Here is a 17,349-nt window from a genome sequence, read left to right as displayed (position 1 = left end):
CGACGTCGCCCGGCGTCTTAACGTTACATTTCTAACATTTCTCGAAAAACAGTGCAGTGTTTCTTATTTTTTTCCGTCTAGTTAAGGAGCTCCCGCCCACAAAAGAATCGGAGGACGCTTAAGCTTCGCCTTTAAGAGTGGAACGCGATATAGCATTCAAAGATCCCCGACTGCTTCTCAAGCTTCCCGACAACTGCAGCTTATGTAAACGCAACGTTTACCGGTAAACGCTGGCGGCGAACGCTATGCACGAAGGCGAGCTTTCTGGTAGAAACGCGGCCTCTTGCATGGGTCGATCTCCTGTTATCGTTTCGCACTTTTAATATTTCAGTCTGAGAAGAGCTAACGCAAAAGATACGCGCTGTCGGTGTTTTATGCGAAGCATATTACGAGGGCTCAACCCAGCTCCTCAGGCGCGGCGGTGTCGCCTTGAAACCTCGTGACACCGTGACGTCACGACAGAGGAGAAGTGGCTTTGGCTCAACTCTTGCAAGATGGGCTGGGTGGGAATCGAACCAGGGTCTCCGGAGTGTGAGACGGAGACGCTACCACTGAGCCACGAGTACGATGCTTCAAAGCGGTACAAAAGCGCCTCTAGTGAATGCGGTGTTGCCTTAGAAACGAGCTGTTTCTAAGGCTCAGGCGTGCGTCGCTTGCTCAGGCGCACATTTCGTTGCCGCGCCGAACGCTGCGTTGCTCGACGCTCACCGCGTCCAATGCGGGGCGTCCAAGGCTAAGCAGAGTAACGCATGAGTTGTTTCTTCGTCTAGCCGAACCAAATATAGCCAAGCAACAGCAGTTCACCAAGCTAAACAGTGGTTCAACAACTAAAATAAAGGCTAGTATGCTTCGCATCCTGGGCTTAACCTTACCTAAGCCACAGCCATTTTTTTCTTCCCACTGCATTTGTTTGTGGGCAGCCGTTCTCAAAATTCCGAGCAATAATATTGTAACGAATGAAACGCAAGGTATGAGCAACTTTCACAGTAGAAGAGGGGTTTGGTATGCGTGATTCGGAATTTGGTTCGACATTCTTTTTCGACGCTGGACGCTGGAGGCGGTACACCGGCGCCGGATTTTCTGCGACGCGGGGCCCTTAACGATTTCGCGTTAAAGGTGCACTGCGCCATGCTCTTCGCCTCTGAAAAAAGGAGAGCAGAGCCAGCTGGAGTCCGATCGCGACTTGTATGCAGTGACTTCGATGTGCTAATGTAAATCCTAGGATGACTGGAAAGTAAAGGCTAGTAATTGTTTCCCAAGTAAAATGTCGCTTTTTTGTCTGAGCGGTGACATCGGGATCCTCCATAAAATTCGCCTGGACGTTCACGTTTCATCCTGAAACCAGCGGCACAAAAACCAATCTGTGCGCACAACGCAGTTATTTCAAACACGCTAAACCGGTTGAGGTCAGGTTAAATAGGCAAATATAATTGGCCGGCGCGCATCGATGCAAATTGTGTTTGAGATGGGCAGCGTACGTTTAACCTTTTAATTCTTAGGTTTTCACCGAGTATAAGTGAGTTTTACCTCATAATGTATCCTTTCAGAACTTCACTACCGTTAGTTTAGCGCTAATAGGTTTGCCTTAAGAAAAGGAAATGGTCAAAGTTCCATCTATAATATTAAATTTCGCGCCGAAAACTTATAGCGCCGGCACGTTAGTCAGTGTGACGTCACAAATGTCAAGATATATATATATATATATATATATATATATATGATAATTTTCGAAGCTTTCAAGTGTATTCTTTGGCTTCATCAGAGTACAATGCTGTGACGTTAAGACCCTTGACGTCACAGCGCGAGCTCGTGCGCGAACTTCACGAGAGCGTCGCCGCCCTTCTTTCGTTCTCGCGATTTTTTCTCGCGTGCCAAAAGGACTCCTGTCACGGCAAGGGTGACCTTTTCTTCAGTATCGCAGAAATGTATCTTGTGCGCGCAGCTCGACTTATTCATCACTCTAGTCAGCGTGTAATGGAGTACTGACGAATATTCTCCCAGTTGTGAAAAAAAGTCTACCTGGCGCGCGCCGCTCGTGCGTAAAAGGATGGCGATTAGCAAGCGCGACGGTGGAAAAACACATTTAACATATTTCAATTCGACACTAAAGTGAGTCTCCGAATACCGTCCATGACGTCATCGATGTGACGTCGTGGCTTAGAGGAAAGAGTGCTAACGTCTTACAAGGCTGGGCGCGATGAAGTCGCTCGTGAAATGTAGACGAAGAATACTACGCGCGCTTCTTCTGGCTGCGCTTGCTTGCTGCAGCCACATGGATCGCGGCAACGGAGCGAACCAACGAGTGCGTCAGCATGGCGTCGAATTCTTTAGCGCATCGAGGTAATTTATGCGACAGCGTTCACGTGTTTACAAGTCTACCGATGGCAGCACAGGGTGGCGATGGCGTGTGCAACGTCACCACTCCCTGGTTGGGCGGCGGGAGATTTGAATTGTGATCCAAGGTATTCGGGACTCTTTGGACGCAATTTTCTCGCAAACTGAGCCGTTTCATGGCACGCAACTAGTATGTCGAGGTTTCTGGAATGGTATTTAGATAGTCCACGTCTGCTTAGTATTTGCCTTTAGTGCCTCCTCAAGGCTCGAAACATTCAAGAAGGAAGTATATGGTTTGGGGGGGGGGGGGGCGCTTTGTTCTTTCTGCTAGTAGGCGATATCTTTTCTTCAGATTAACGAGAGCGACACGCTCTTCCAGTCTAGACTAATTCGATGTTGCTTTTTAAGCGCCGTTAGAGTGGAGCCGAGCACAGCGCAGAAAGCTTGCTGCAGTCTCGAGTCGCTAATGGCGCGTCACCTCCGAGATGGGCGGCGCGTGTCGCACGTCTCGGAGGCCGCTTCACGACGCCAGAGCTGTCGGAGTGGCCTTTCGCGTTGTGCCGTAGATTCGATTCGATTCAATTCAAATTTATTCAAAGTAGGAAGAGTACCCAGGAAACGTTGTACAAGACTCGGCGCCGTGTTTGTCTCCTCTTTCTGGTCCTGTCGTCTAGCGCTGTTTGAATTTTATTGTTACCATGGGACACCAACTCGCCCAATCCGCTGCCCTTACGTTGTACAAGACATCTGGATCCCTAGCTGAAGGCTCGTTGGGATCCGTGCTATAGATGTTATTCACAATCACAATGCCAATACGGTAAAGTATATATAAATAAATCAGACGTACATAAATATGCATTTGTAAACAAAAGGCAGCGCACTTCTAGCAGCTACGAGAAACCTACAGAAAGGAATTTGTACTGAGTAACACGCGCGAAATGAATACGCTGTATATACAGATAGTATAGTAGTGAGGGATAATGGTATTTTAATGATAATCAATAAATTGTGGCTTGTTTTACTTCCGATGGTGAGTTGTTCCATAGGAATGCTCCAGTGCTGTTTAGCTTCCTCCTTCCATGCACATTATGAATTTTTGGCAAAAGAAAATTTCCCTTGAGTGCACTGCGTGTATTGCTTCTGGAGTGTAAAAAAATTGATAAACTCGAAGGGCACTTAGTGGTTATGCTATTATGAGTACTTATTGTTGTCTTAAAATTCAGTGATAAAGTGAAAGGCAGTATATTTAAACTCTGAAACAGTGTCATTGATTTAGCATTGCAATCCGAAAAGAAGTCATCAATAGCAATGCCCTTTTATGAAGAAGTACCACAGGCTCTACATCTGAAACGTACGTGTGACCCCAAGATGCAGTACTGCAGGATAGATGACTATGGAATATGTTTAAGTAAATTGCCCTCAGAGTGGCAGGTCGAAGTAATAGCGGCATTTGCACAGAATCAAAACAATTTTCGCTTAATTTTTTTCAGAGCTATGCAATCTATGGCTTCCAATGAAGATGCTCATCGAGTGTGACACCCAAGTATTTAATTGAACTTACCCGCTCAAGTACATTATGGTTTAGAGAAAGCGAGTGACATTCTCTTAGAGGTGCTTTCCACGAAGAAGTAAGGAAAATATATTTAGTTTTGTTGGTATTCAGAGTTAGTTTATTTGACGTATACGACTGGTTAACACTTAGAAGTTCATTATTAGCCACTGGAATTTTTAGTCCATTGAGTCTAGCGCACGAAGTAAAACCGTGTCGTCTGCATACATTACAGCAGAGAAGTTGTTTAAAGGGACACTAAAGGTTACTATGAAGTCAAGTTAAAGTGATAAAGGAATGGTCTAGAACGTCGAAGGCGTCAATATAATCGCGAACAGAGCTTTAGTAAACGAAAAATTGAGGTAAATGCGTGACACGATTTGAGATCCCCCAGCGACGTTCCGAGCCCGATGACGAAGGCACTCCTCATCATAATTTATGTAACTAGTACTCAACTACTCGTATTAAAAAGATCATTTCATTAGGTTATAAGACGGAAGAAAATGCTACGTATCTACTTCTGTTCGATTTTAAGAAAAATTGACATTTTGACGTTACCGTTCAGTAGTATGGGTGGTCAAAAGGTTTCGTTTTCGCTCTACTCTGCGCGCATGACTCTGCGCCGCGCGCGCTTTGGAGTTTCAGTTGTTTCGTTATCGCGTCGTGCTGAGCTGGTTCTGCTGGCTCGCGAAACTTGCATTTGGAACAAGCAGCGAGAATGCCACGTCCATGTGATGCTGTGGGATGCGCGAACGGTCCGCGGAACTTGGCCAAGGGCAGTTGCCGCGGCGAAGCCAACGTTACTTATCGCTGTGTGCCAACGAGTGAATCTCTCCGTTCGTAGTGGTTATGTGCCGTACCTCTGCCACGGCGCGTTGGCAAAGAGCCGGAAAATTGCATATTGTGCTCGCTGCACTTTCGTCTATAGGATTACGAGTTCAACGCCGACTTGCTGAAGATGTGTGGAGTGCCTTTCAAAGCAATGCTTTTGCGTAGCGCTGTTCCGTCGGTCTTGTCTGCATTCTCCGAAGCGCATGAACAGCTGCAGGTCGAAGTGTGCGGTATTTGGTTTTCTCGAAGGAAAAGCTACAAATATGCGAAATGTACAGCCATGACATACAGTTGCCGTCGTAGTAGTACACAACGACGCCGGCAGCGCGAGTGCTCAGTAGTAGGTCACGTTCATCAGTGCTTGAATCGTTGAAGTCGAGCCCAGCATCGCGAGCCATTATGTCGTTGTCAGGGTCGTCCATTGCAACGAGCGTCAAAGTTGGCGTCATAAACATAAAATAAAGAACCAGCTTATCGTCGCGCGCTTTCCCTTTCGCTAGCCACCACAGTTCCGCTTTCGCGCTGCTGTAGGCTCTGCAGGCTTGGCTCTGTTTTTGGCCACGCGTTTGCGTTTTGCGCAGAAAAGCCGTAGCGCCGTCTGCGGGCGCCGTTTTACTCACCGCCGGCGCAACGTCACTATGAGACCATGACGTCACCACTCCTAGATCGAAGGGCGGACGATTTGAACTGTGCGAGGTACGCGGACGCTTCAGAACGCATTTTCTCTTAAAATAAGTCTCTTCTTCGCATGAAACAAGCGTTTCGAGGTTTCTGGGATGGTATTTTAACTTTTCACGTTGACTTAATATTAACCTTTAGTGTCCCTTTAAGGCATTAGGAAGATCGTTTACAAATAAAGAAAAAAAATATATCGGCCCCAGTACTGAGCCTTGTGGACACCTGTAGCAATGTCAGAAACGCCGAATTTGGTATCTGCAATGGCAACTAGTTGTTTTCTGTTATTGAGATAGCTGCAGGAAAATTCAAGAGTTAGACCTCGAAAGCCATAGCGTTCTAACTTAATTAGCAGTATGTCATGGTCCACAGTGTCAAACGCTTTTCGCACGTCTAGAAGTAGGCCTAGTACACTTTTGCTGTTCGAGCGAGAATTTATGTAGTCACACTATGGTAATGCTGCTGTATTTGTCGATATTCTAGCTCGAAAACCATGCTGGCAATAAGACAAAATGGATTCACGTTCAAGAAATGAAGTGATTCGTTTGGAGATAAGTTTATGATGGTAGTTTTCTAACAAATTATGGTCCCCATCTTTGGAAATAGGAGTAACCTTAGCGATCTTTAATAACTCTGGATAGGTAGCAGTATATCAGTACATAAAGAGAGATTAATATTTTTCTAATGGCTTGCACAGTATATCAATACAATGTTTTAAGGTCACTGTTGACGTTCCATCGTGCCCAGTAGAGTGTTTGAATGGCATGCGTTAACTACGGACGCTATTTCTTCAGCTGTAATGTCCACAATACCAAATGACTTTGACGTCCTTTCCGGGTTAGTAACAGACGAAAGAAGAGGTACATTATTAGACATTGCTTGACCAAATGTACCGAAGTACGAGTTAAACGACGTTACTAAGGCTTCCTAGATATTCCTAAGACTTTGATGTCTGGCATTTTATATTCTCTAACCGATGGCCTGACTACTGGGTTGATGATGCGCTATGTAGCCTTTGAATTGACAAAATTACGGGCTATTAAATTTGTGTAATACTCTTTCGTTCTACGAATGCGTATAGCGCTGGTTACCATATTTCAAGCGGTAAGATATTTTTGTTCGTACTATTTGTTAACCCTATGTGACTTTACCTTAGTTTGCCAGAAGTCTTGATCTTTAAAGGGACACTAAAGCAAAATAATAAGTCAGTTTAGACTAATAAAGCTTTGTTTGAGAGCCCTGCAGGCATTCATTTCAAAAAAATAGTTTGATTATTAGATCAGAAAATGAAGGTCCAAGTATCAGTATTTGAATTTCGCGCCGAAACTCTAGCGCCGGTACGTCAGCGTGACGTCAGGGATTCCAAAGTGTGTTTTCGCATTTGGGCCGCGTTGGTTGAGTAAAGGTTCCCGAAACTTGCCATGTTTAATATTTGGTTCCTTTAGAAAACAATGTGGTCAGTCTGTACCACTATATATAGTTAGTAGGCCCTAGAAGATGCCATCAAAAACCAAGACCTCACAACCCAGGCCCGGGAACTTCAAGTATGCGTCGCCACTCGTATTTCCTTCTTGCGCTTGTTATAGCTTAGAAAACGTCTTATCGTTGTAAGAGTGGTGTTTTTGGTGTTGTAGGAAGGTAATTTACTGATGCAGAAGAAATCATTTTTCACTTTAGTGTCCCTTTAATTGATTTTTGCAGTCCTTTCGTCATCCAAGGACAGATAGGTGTGGTATAATATATTTTTTTTTCTGGGGTGTTTGACAATTGCGGTAATGCATCACATAACGCTTTGCTGAAACTATCAAGTTGCTTTTTGCCATTTTTTTTTTCTGCGGGCCAATAGTTAAAGAACAGAAACACTCACGTAATGCTGGATAGCTAACTCGATGAGAAATATGAGAATGACCCTGAGAATGACTGGAACGAAGGAATAGGAAGCGGTATCAGAGTGATCTGTTACGTACAGCCGAATCATAAACATTACACCAGCTTGAATCGGTATTAAAGTTGCGCAAGATATGGTCGATCAGCGCGTATGTCAATGAAGTTATACGTGCTGGGGTTTTCATGACGTTATGGAATCAATATGATCTTATAGCATTAGAATATTCACTGCCATGTTCCTTTATAGCATCAATATTAAAGTTCCCACACATCATTATTCGTTTATTTAAACTGGTTAAATTACCTAATAAATGTTCCAAATGTTGCATCAAAGTTTATTTGTTCTTGTTTGGAGCATGATAAATTACCGCTGCAGCAAAGCATTGAGAATTCGCAACAAGCGTATCGAATTCATTCGCGTATGAGCACCCCTTAACGACCGAGCACGATATAGAAGACCTCACAAATAGTACAACGCCACCTCCCTTGTTTAGCATACTGGCGAGACCTCGCACGGCCACTCGATGCAGATAAAACTGCCCGCACGTGCGTGTTCGGTCGCCCCTGCTCACATAGTGCGTGTTAAACATTCTTCGCATGAACGTTGTTCTATGAAGCAAACCTTGTCGGTGACTGACGATAGAACTTCTGTGCCGACCGAAAGCCACGTATATACAGTCAGCGCGTTGGTTTTGACAGTGGGTTTCTGCCTACAAATATTCAATTACGCCTTGGTTTGACCACTTGTACGTCGCCAAATAAGTCGGTGGCGGGATTTTTTAATGTGCTAATGCGTGTTCTGTGCAATGCGACTGCCAACACGCGGAAGCCAGCTAGGAGGCTGACCCCATGGTGACATCGCCGCGATTTCTGCCAACTTGTGAAGCCTCGCGATGTAGTGTTTTTCTTTCGGTCTTGCAATATGAGAGCCGATCTCAACGTGCGTCATAATACTTATCTCACGGGATCACTTTTTATTTTCCCGCTGCGCTGGCTATTGGAGTCTCGGTTGCTGAAATAAGTCTCGAAGCGCGTGCGTTTCCCTTTTGCTGCTGCTCGCGTCGGCTGTACCATAGGCTGTACTGCAGAGGAAGAAAGCGGCGCCGAGTAAACGCGGCAGCGGCATCTTCCTGTGACCGTCCGTCGGTCTTCTGCTACGTAACAGCGTCGAGACCGCCGCCCGGCCGTGCTTCCTTCCTTCTGACATTCAGGTTGAAACAACTTTCCTCCTCGGCTTGCACTTAACCCCGATTCTCTCTCGCGCGCTAGCGCCCCACATGTTGGCCGCGGCAGGTGGCCGTAGCGCCTGCGCCTCGCTTGCGCTGCCGCTCTTCCCATTTGGGCGAGGCATTGCGTCATAGTGACGTCACCGCTCTTTCCTTGTCCTCTCTATCCTCTCTCTGCCGCTTGCTCTTGAGAAAAGACCGGATGTCACGTGTTGATTTCCTTTGGTTTGACGTCACTTCTGCTTTTTTGAGCTGCTGCTCCGTCTGCCTGTTCGGCTGCGGAGGTCGCGGCAGTGCATGCTCTTCCCTACCGTTTGCTCGTCCGCTTATTCGTGCGTGGCTCGGTGTCGCGTGTCCCGTTGCGGCGCGGCTGGCCGAGTCTGCTGACCCAGCAACGTCTTGCTTGATCGCATCCTCGCGTTCCAACGGTGTCGCTCGCATACTCTCAACGAACGGCGTGGCACGATCATGTGTTCGCTTTCACAGACCCGAAAAAAAAAAAATAAGAGAGAGATAAGTAGAGTAAAATATCGCAAAAACGGAAACAACATGGATATAGAAAATAATATGCACAGGAGCGCGGAATAATAAAGCAACTATGTGTTTCGTCGTGGGGTAGTATCCCGACGCGGCGCCGTTCGTCAGACGCCAGTGCAGTCGTGTACACGATCGATCTCCTCTGAGCACAAGCTGTTGATTTGGCGAGACAACTGCGAAGGAGGCAGGGGATGAAGTTGATGTACCATTATATGATGCAAATTGGGAGCAGCAATGTGCTACAAAAGTGATCCATAGTCAGAAGTCAAGCAAACCTTCCGCGTCTGAAATGTCACCGCAGTCTCATTGTCGCCGCCGCGACTGCGTCATTTTTCTGTTATACTGACGTCTGGGATGAAATTTCTGTATGGCTTTATGCGCGACCACCAATGAGGAGCGAGCGCAGTTCGCGCGCCCAAGTAAAACAAAAGAAAACAAAGCGATGATAATTACTGACACCACAGCGTACGCATTGCATAAATAATGAATTAAGACATTAAAGCATAGATCGAGCGCTTTATTTTGAACCATTTCGAAATGGTTTGAAGCAAAAATATTGGTGCCACGCATCATACCACGGCAAAAAGCAAAATGCCTTCGTGGCAATCGAAACCGAAACCAGGTTGATGTGTACATTTTCTTACCAAGTGAGCGGTTAATAAAGGAATATCTGCGTGTAACTTTAACTTCGCAAAGTTTACGAACAGCACTGCAAATATTTAAACAAGGTTCAAACTGCAAGTAGTGATAGAAAATTCGGAAGCTCACGACAGCGCCTAGCTCCCGCTTCAGCGTCGAGAGCATTGGTTACTCACGCCAGGACGCGCCAGTTGTAAGCGGCGCTGCTTATCAAGTGCTCTCTTCAGGAAGTGCCGCCATCTTGATTGTCGCCCGTGACTACGTAAAATGGACGGGGTCTGGAGGCCCGGTGGTGGAGATCGCCCACAAGGTACCGTGATCTATTACTTTTCGCGTTATGACCCGCAATCGCAAATGTCTAGGATTTCGGCGAAGAACTGTGGCCGCTGCTCGAGCTGTCGCCGCGTGCACGGGTACCGGGTGATCGCCGGAGCGGCTTGTACGGGACTCGGCACGGCAGGCGAGCGCCATGTTCCCCTCCGGTTACGCTCGACGAGCGGGCCTGTTCGAGCGCTCCTCGCCTCCGTAGCGCTAGCCAGCAGCGTCGGGCTCGCGCCGTTCACTGGTCGGAGCCACGGCGTACGGTTTCGCGACGTTGTTACGTGCGTCCCGTTGTTTTTGCGGCGCGGGCGTCCGACGCCCTAGTTCCGTGCGGGGTGCTCCGGGGGCTGCTTCGGCTCGTCTCGGCCAGTGTGTGTGTGTGTGTGTTTTTTTTTTAAGCCTAATTGTATCGGGAGTCCCGTTTATTTTGTTTTGCCGATGCCTGCGAAACTCGTCGCTCGTTTCTTTCTGCTCGCCGTGCATCGGGAACTTTGGCCCGAGCCTGTGCGCTGCCCGGACCGATTGACACGGGTTCGTTTCGACTGTCGGTGTGTGCGTGTGTGGCGGCCCGTGTGGGGCCGAATGTCATTGGGTTGTTCATGCGTGATACGGACGGCCTCTAGGCCTAATCTGCTCGCGGAGGGGAGCTCCCCCGTGCTTTCTAGCGGTACTGAGGTGTCCCACAGCTTGTTCGGTGTTACCCGTAAGCCCGTCTGGGTGTCACTTGCAGCCCGTCGTTCAGTGCGAAACCTCGGGCCAGCGGGCGCAGCTGGCGGCCAACAGCGGGGTCCCGCTAAACTCGGTCGCCGGAGGCGGCTCGGGAGCGCGCCGGCTCCGCCGCGGGGCCGACCCGTCGCCAGCGCAGACGTTGTCGTCGTCGCGTTGTTGTGTCAGCGGCTTCGAAAGGAACTTGGGAAAACTTCGAACCGCTGCTGCGCCCGCTCGGGGAGACAGTGCTACGGTGTAGCCACACTAACAGCGCTGTGGGTTACGTGCTTGCGGGCGCGTTGAAAGGCGGCGTGTTGTTGGCCGTTCGCGCGACCTTGAACCTCAGCTTGGCCGATCTTTTTTCCTCGCTTTCTCGTGGAAAAATGGCGTGCGCTCGCTTGTTGCTGCTCCTGCGATCTGCATGCCGCCCGCTTTCATTTTTTTTTTTATTTTGCTATGCGAGATCCGTAGTACATCGGGTAGTCTGCAGCGCGTAGTGTCCGCATCCGCCTGGTACTCGGGGGCACGTCCAATCTAACGGTGCTCGAAGCGTACTGCGGACACGGGACTGGACCCAACGGGGAACCATCGTATGGCGCCACGCGATTCTGGAGACGTGGCCTCAAGCACGGGCCAGAACCATCACGATGGCCTCTTGAAGGCGGAGGTTGCAGAAAAGAGATGCGTCGTTCTCCCTTCACTGCAGCTTTTCTTTCGATGTCTTGCGCTGTCGTCGTGTATACGCGCCCTTGTGGCGGCGTATATCGATCTGGCGAACCCCTTTTTGCACGGGCGGCAGCCTTTTCGCGGGCCGTGTCAAGCGTTGCGCAACCACATTACGTAACAACGGGGTTCGCGTCCTCCCACTTTATATTTTTCTTCTCTCTCTCGCGGCTCCCGCCTCCCTGCAGGAGCGCGAAACGCACGCAGAGGCGCGCTGCTAACCCTCGAGGCACTGCAGTTGGTGTTCGATGCAAGGATGAGGTTTCACGCGGCGGTTCTTTTTTGCCGGGTGCCCCAGGCATTCACCGTTCGACGACACGCGCGATTGAACCACGCGCCGCTACGTGTGACCCGCTGTTTCTTTTTTTTTTTTTCGGTAGTTACCCCCGCCTTCTGCGAAAAACCGCTTGCGATCTTGGACTCGATGGGTCACTGATCGCGCTCGTGACGCGAAGCCTGGGTAGTGCGACGCTAGCGATAACGTTCCCCGGCTTCGTGATGGTGGTGGGAAGCGAAAGCGGTGCACTATGTGGTACAGCACACTCTGCCCAAGTCATTTGTCGAGGCATGCAAACTACGATTCTATGAAGTCTGTTGTGGTTTTGGGGCTTGGAAGTTTGCAAGTGAATCGAAGACTTGAAAAATTCATGAATGAGCAAGGACATCACACATTTTTTTCTGCATTAGCACATAAGCAAAAGGGGGAGGTTCTGAAGTATTGCTGACATTTGCCATAGGTTGAGATATGTGTAGGATTGCCTTTAATAAAGCGACACAGCGTTTGTTAGAAAACAGACTGCAGTAAAAACAATTCGCACGTAGGAGATCCAAATCGTGTCTCAATGACCATGCACAGTTTCAAAAATAAATAGTTCATTCATTGGATGTCCATGTTTGGATATCCCATCGTGGGCATCCTGAAAATACAGAGCATGGACCTATTTTGGATATCCTACTACGGATGTCCCATGGATATTGCATGTGAATCTTTCTTGGCATACATGTTACTATTTAACCTCAAAAGAGCTTTGTCTGAGGTTCCTCGTAACATAATTATGTTTTCTTGCAAGTTCGAATTATGATTCGAAGCTATTGTGTCTGCAGCTCGTGTGTACGTCCCACTTTGTGAATTTATTAATACAGTTTACTTTGAAAAGTTCAGTTAGTTAATGAGCTACTTGCGTGCGGCTGTAAAATGAGTGTACTGCACTTCCACTTGTGTGAATGCAATTAATTGTCCACACATGATGTATCTCTTCATGTGGGCCCTCATCTGTCACACAGCTTGTGCTGCGAATGTAGTAGACCTTAAAGCAAACGCTATGCAAAAGGCCCTGACATATGCCCACAAAACACCCGCAGCATGTCCCCCTGGTGTCTCTCGCGGGCATGCAAGGGATGACAACAGGACATGTACTTGACACATTCCTAGGATATACATGTCCTGGCTGTGGATGTCCAGAGCAGTTAAGTTTAATATCCATCAGCAGTCCAATGGAGGGGATGTTTCGAGGCTTCACATTAGCACTTCATTTCCAGGAAGCACAGCTGTTTGGTACCATCTTGTGTTTGAGCTTGAATTGCATTTGCTTAGTAATAGGCATATCTCTCTGAATTCGAATTAAGCCACAGTTTTATGCAGCTTCTAAAATATAGTTTCATTTTGGGACCAATGGCACTATATGTACACTTTATGTGAACATATTTTAGATTGGACTGACATTTGAAGTGGCTGCGGCGTTAACTGTGGAATCTTGCAGGAGTGGTGGCTGTGTATTCTTTTTTTTTCTTTACATTTGAATTTAAGTTGATGTAATAGCATGCCTGCCTATTAGGCATCACGAAGTTGCATCACATCTTGTAATTCATTTACTCAAAGGATTGGCTTTCAGTAACGAGGCATACAAGAAATGGTTGACTGTTCGAAAGCAGTGAATGCGCATAAGCTTGCACGCTTCTACTGAGGCAGATGAGTTCTGTGTGGTAACTACTCGCAGCGTGATGTAGCCTACCTTTAGTTCACCTTACAAGTAGTGTTTGTGTAATGGCCTGCCGCAGTAGCGTAGTGGCTAGGATGGTGTGCTGCTGAGCTCAGGGCCGTGGGTATGATTTCGACCTCAGCAACTGCATGAGAAGGGGGTGAAGTGCAAAAAAATGCCCATGCACCTAGATTCAGGTGCACATTAAAAAAACCCTGGGTGGTCAAAATGCACTATGGTGTGCATTATAAATAGATTTTGATTAAATCCCTGGATTTAGCTTAATTTAGTGTTCATGTAATGCATATATTCAAAACTATTGGCTCCTTAATCCTTTTGTAGTGGCATCTGCGAGAGAAGATACCGTTTGTTTTATGTAATTTTTGGCACTCAATGGCAGGAAAACAAGCACTAAAACATCGCTGCATATATTAGCAACCACTGATGTTTTTATCATATGGCTGGCAGTTTATATCATTATTCATAAAATGGTGTTTGTAATTTAGACGTGGGATGTGTTTTGTTGGGGTGCCTGAGAAAGTATGTTCTTTGTTTATCATTGCAGATACTTGTTGTAGTAGATGTTGTAGTAGATCTTTGTTTTGTGAAGACAGCAGCAATGTGTGCAAAATTAAGCAAACATGAAATGTTCAGTTAGTTAATGAGCTACTTGCGTGCGGCTGTAAAATGAGTGTACTGCACTTCCACTTGTGTGAATGCAATTAATTGTCCACACATGATGTATCTCTTCATGTGGGCCCTCATCTGTCACACAGCTTGTGCTGCGAATGTAGTAGACCTTAAAGCAAACGCTATGCAAAAGGCCCTGACATATGCCCACAAAACACCCGCAGCATGTCCCCCTGGTGTCTCTCGCGGGCATGCAAGGGATGACAACAGGACATGTACTTGACACATTCCTAGGATATACATGTCCTGGCTGTGGATGGCTGTGGAAAATATTGGTCCGAATAGAATTAGCTTCAGTGCAGCCTATGCTTCTGTCCATATGGCATCATAGGAAACCGTTACAGTGTCGTAATATCATTTGCTCATTTCGTGCAATGGCTTGACAAAAGGCCAAACAGCATTGCTTCATTCTCTATGTAGTGGCAGGTATAGGCATGGACGCTTATTCGCCAGAGTAAGGGCATTATTTGCATTGTGCTCTCTGGTAGCGCAACCGGGGCCATATTTATTTAAAGATTATTTTCCTTCTATTCGTTTCCATAACTGCTCCCTCTCCTGAATTTTTGGTTCAGTTTATTAGCTCGGGTTAATTGTACGACTTTGTAAATGTGCCAAGTCCTAAAAAAAAAAAAATTCTGTTCACGAAATGTTTTTTGTAAAGGTGTTGAAAGACGGGGAAACACAAGTGTGAAGGAAAAACAGGCGCTAAGAACTAGTACTCCTGTAGTAGTATTTGTTTCAATCAAATTTATTAAGTCAATTTCTTGAGCGGGCCATGTTGGCAGCAGTCAAGTTGCTGAAAAAGTCCTTGTGGTCTAAAAATAAATACGTTGCATGTCAAACTGCTGTTCACAAAGTTTGCTGTTGCTTGTGTGCTGTGTATAACTGATTGTTTACAAAGTCTGTGCATGTTCCACAAAAGGTACGTGGTGTGGGCAAACTAAACAAATCTCCCTCGCCCCTCGTATTTGGTGGGGCAGAATTTGGCATGTCCGCGGGAGTTTTGCATATATTAAGTGCACAAATTGGCAGACGTACATTTATCCTCATTCTTAAGCACCTAGCGGCCATTTTTGACAATAGTGGAGGCATGCTTCGTGTGATCAAATAAGACGAAAAGTATGGAAAATTAAAATTGTTACGAAATACAGCTTGTCCATCATCTCCGGCTGCACATTAATTTCAAAGGCTTACATTTTTACTTAGTGTTATCATTGTGTGCACTGAATGATGCGCCCTTATCTGTCTCCTCTTCACAGAGTTGTGAGACGGAGGGGGAAAGGCTGTGCTTGTGTGCTGTTGACATGCTCTTCGTTCTGTAGACTTCCTTGCCTCCATTTTTTTTATATCTGCGGCGGCTTTAATTGAATTCCATTACAGCTGCTAAGTGCAATGTGCCATGATGGTTTGCGCACTGTTAAGATAGCGCACACCTGGGTCATAAGTGCTAAGAGCGGGGGTTGTAATGCTGCGATAGCTTCTTGACTTTTGACCATGCACCTACATACATTTTCGGACTTGTATAAATTCGACTGCACACTTCTCGCACGCAAAAAGAGGACACTTTGAAAGCGTAAAGGTTGAGAAACGCACCTGTAAACACTTGAAATACTTCACCTAGTGTCATTGACATTATTCTGATGTCACGGGGAAAATTAGCTTAAATCATGTGACAATAAGGCTAGGTATGTTGAGGTTTGTAAAAAAAAAAATGAATGCTGTGCGTGTTTCTTCTGGCTTAACTTGAGCATGTCAGTAGCAGTGATCTCGGTAAGAAGGTAGCCAATGTACTATGATGTCTTGACACATTCACTGCCTAAGGACCAAAACTAATACTGGTTTGTAGAAACAAGCAGAATGGTAAACTATTTAGACTGCTTGGCCCGTCATTTAATGCAAAAAAAAAAAAAGGCAGGGTGAAGATTTTGTCAGTACACCTTTAATATATGGCCCTGTTACTGAACTTTTGTGGAGCATGCAGTAAAGCAGTGGGCAGAAAAACTTCCCAGTTATTATTTTGCTTGCACTGCATTTCCCGTTCAAAGTTTCTACCAATAGGGCTGAAGGGTTAAGGGGCTGTCTGAATCCATGTCCCATTGAGACATGACACAATGTTCGAAGTAGGCACCACTGTGGAAGGCAGGTTAGTTTTACCACCTGGGTTCCCTGTAAATGATAATAAAAACAGTGATTTCGTGCTTGCTAGAAGGCACTGAATCGTCGTATCGGCTTTTAAGGAAATGCAATGATGGATGGTATGTGCAAGTTGTGTGACAAGATGTGTAGGGCCATGTCTCTGGATTCATTGGGCAAGTGTAAATTTCTAGACATTGGAGTACAGCTAGAATTTCTTCTACTTGTGATACTACAAGCCCCCCTTTTGTCTGACTTCCTAAGTAGCACTAAACCTTGACTTAGGCCACTGTGAATCGGTTCTTTTGCTCGCATTGTATGCCCTATGCTTGCTTGTGATATGTTCATTTCCATTGTGCTGAGTCGCACAGTGAGCCTTCAGCTGGAAACTGCTCAGAGCAGTATCAAGGTATGTGAGGACAAGGTGTGAGGTTGGCACTTAATGACCTTATCAGTGAAAATGTGTGGAGGGCTTTAGTTTCTCCAGACGTCGTGCAATCATTTTCGGTGAAGACAAAGCGCTAAAACTTCACCTGAAGTTTTTGTTTTTGTCCGTGTGAGTGTCATTGTAGCTGAAAGGTTTCGGATAGTTCTGTGTACGAAGGCTCTTACTGGTGCTGCTTGCATTGGATTATTCGAGCTCGATGACTTATTTTTGATCTCGGCAGTCTCTCATGGTGTATCCTTACAGCCTAACATGATGGAACAGATTTTCAATTCCCCAGGCAGCTGCAGCAGGTTGTCTAATGCATTTTTGTCCTCCTCTTGGACATCCAAAGCTCTTTTGTCTCATCTAAGAATACGCAGTATAGGCATGCATACGCATGCATAGTGGAATACGCATGCATAGTGGAGTTGTGGGCATGAATGGGCTTGCCTCCTCATTGCCATGATAGTGATGCTGAACTGGCAGCTTTTTTTTTTTTTTGACATTGTGTTGACCATGTGCCACATTATAAGCCACTGCACTAATGATAATCAAGTGCTGGGCTTATGTTATGATTTCGTGGATTTGCATTTTGCAGTGCCATCACAGTAAAGGCATGCAGTGTAGGGCTTCACCACGTCTGTTACAGTAGAATGCTATCGCCATCTGGTGGTCTTTTCAAAAAAACAA

General features: G+C 46.4%; 1 protein-coding gene across 17 annotated transcripts in view; it reads left to right on the top strand.

The window, feature by feature from the left end:
• The window catches only part of LOC135912852 (nuclear receptor coactivator 3-like), a 676,617-nt gene that overhangs the window by 550,989 nt on the left and 108,279 nt on the right, over positions 1-17,349 (top strand). The window contains exon 1 of one of the 17 annotated variants that reach the window (XM_065445421.2): positions 9,838-9,988. The exons of 10 other annotated variants lie outside the window; for them this stretch is intronic. The gene's annotated coding sequence lies outside the window, so the exon portion shown is untranslated. 6 more of the 17 variants (XM_065445427.2, XM_065445428.2, XM_065445423.2 and 3 more) reach the window with 6 other exon arrangements.

This window comes from Dermacentor albipictus, chromosome 3 (genome assembly GCF_038994185.2).
Source record: "Dermacentor albipictus isolate Rhodes 1998 colony chromosome 3, USDA_Dalb.pri_finalv2, whole genome shotgun sequence".
Lineage (NCBI taxonomy): Eukaryota > Metazoa > Arthropoda > Arachnida > Ixodida > Ixodidae > Dermacentor > Dermacentor albipictus.
Note: the sequence above shows the minus strand (reverse complement) of the source record. Positions and strands in the feature narration are given on the sequence as shown.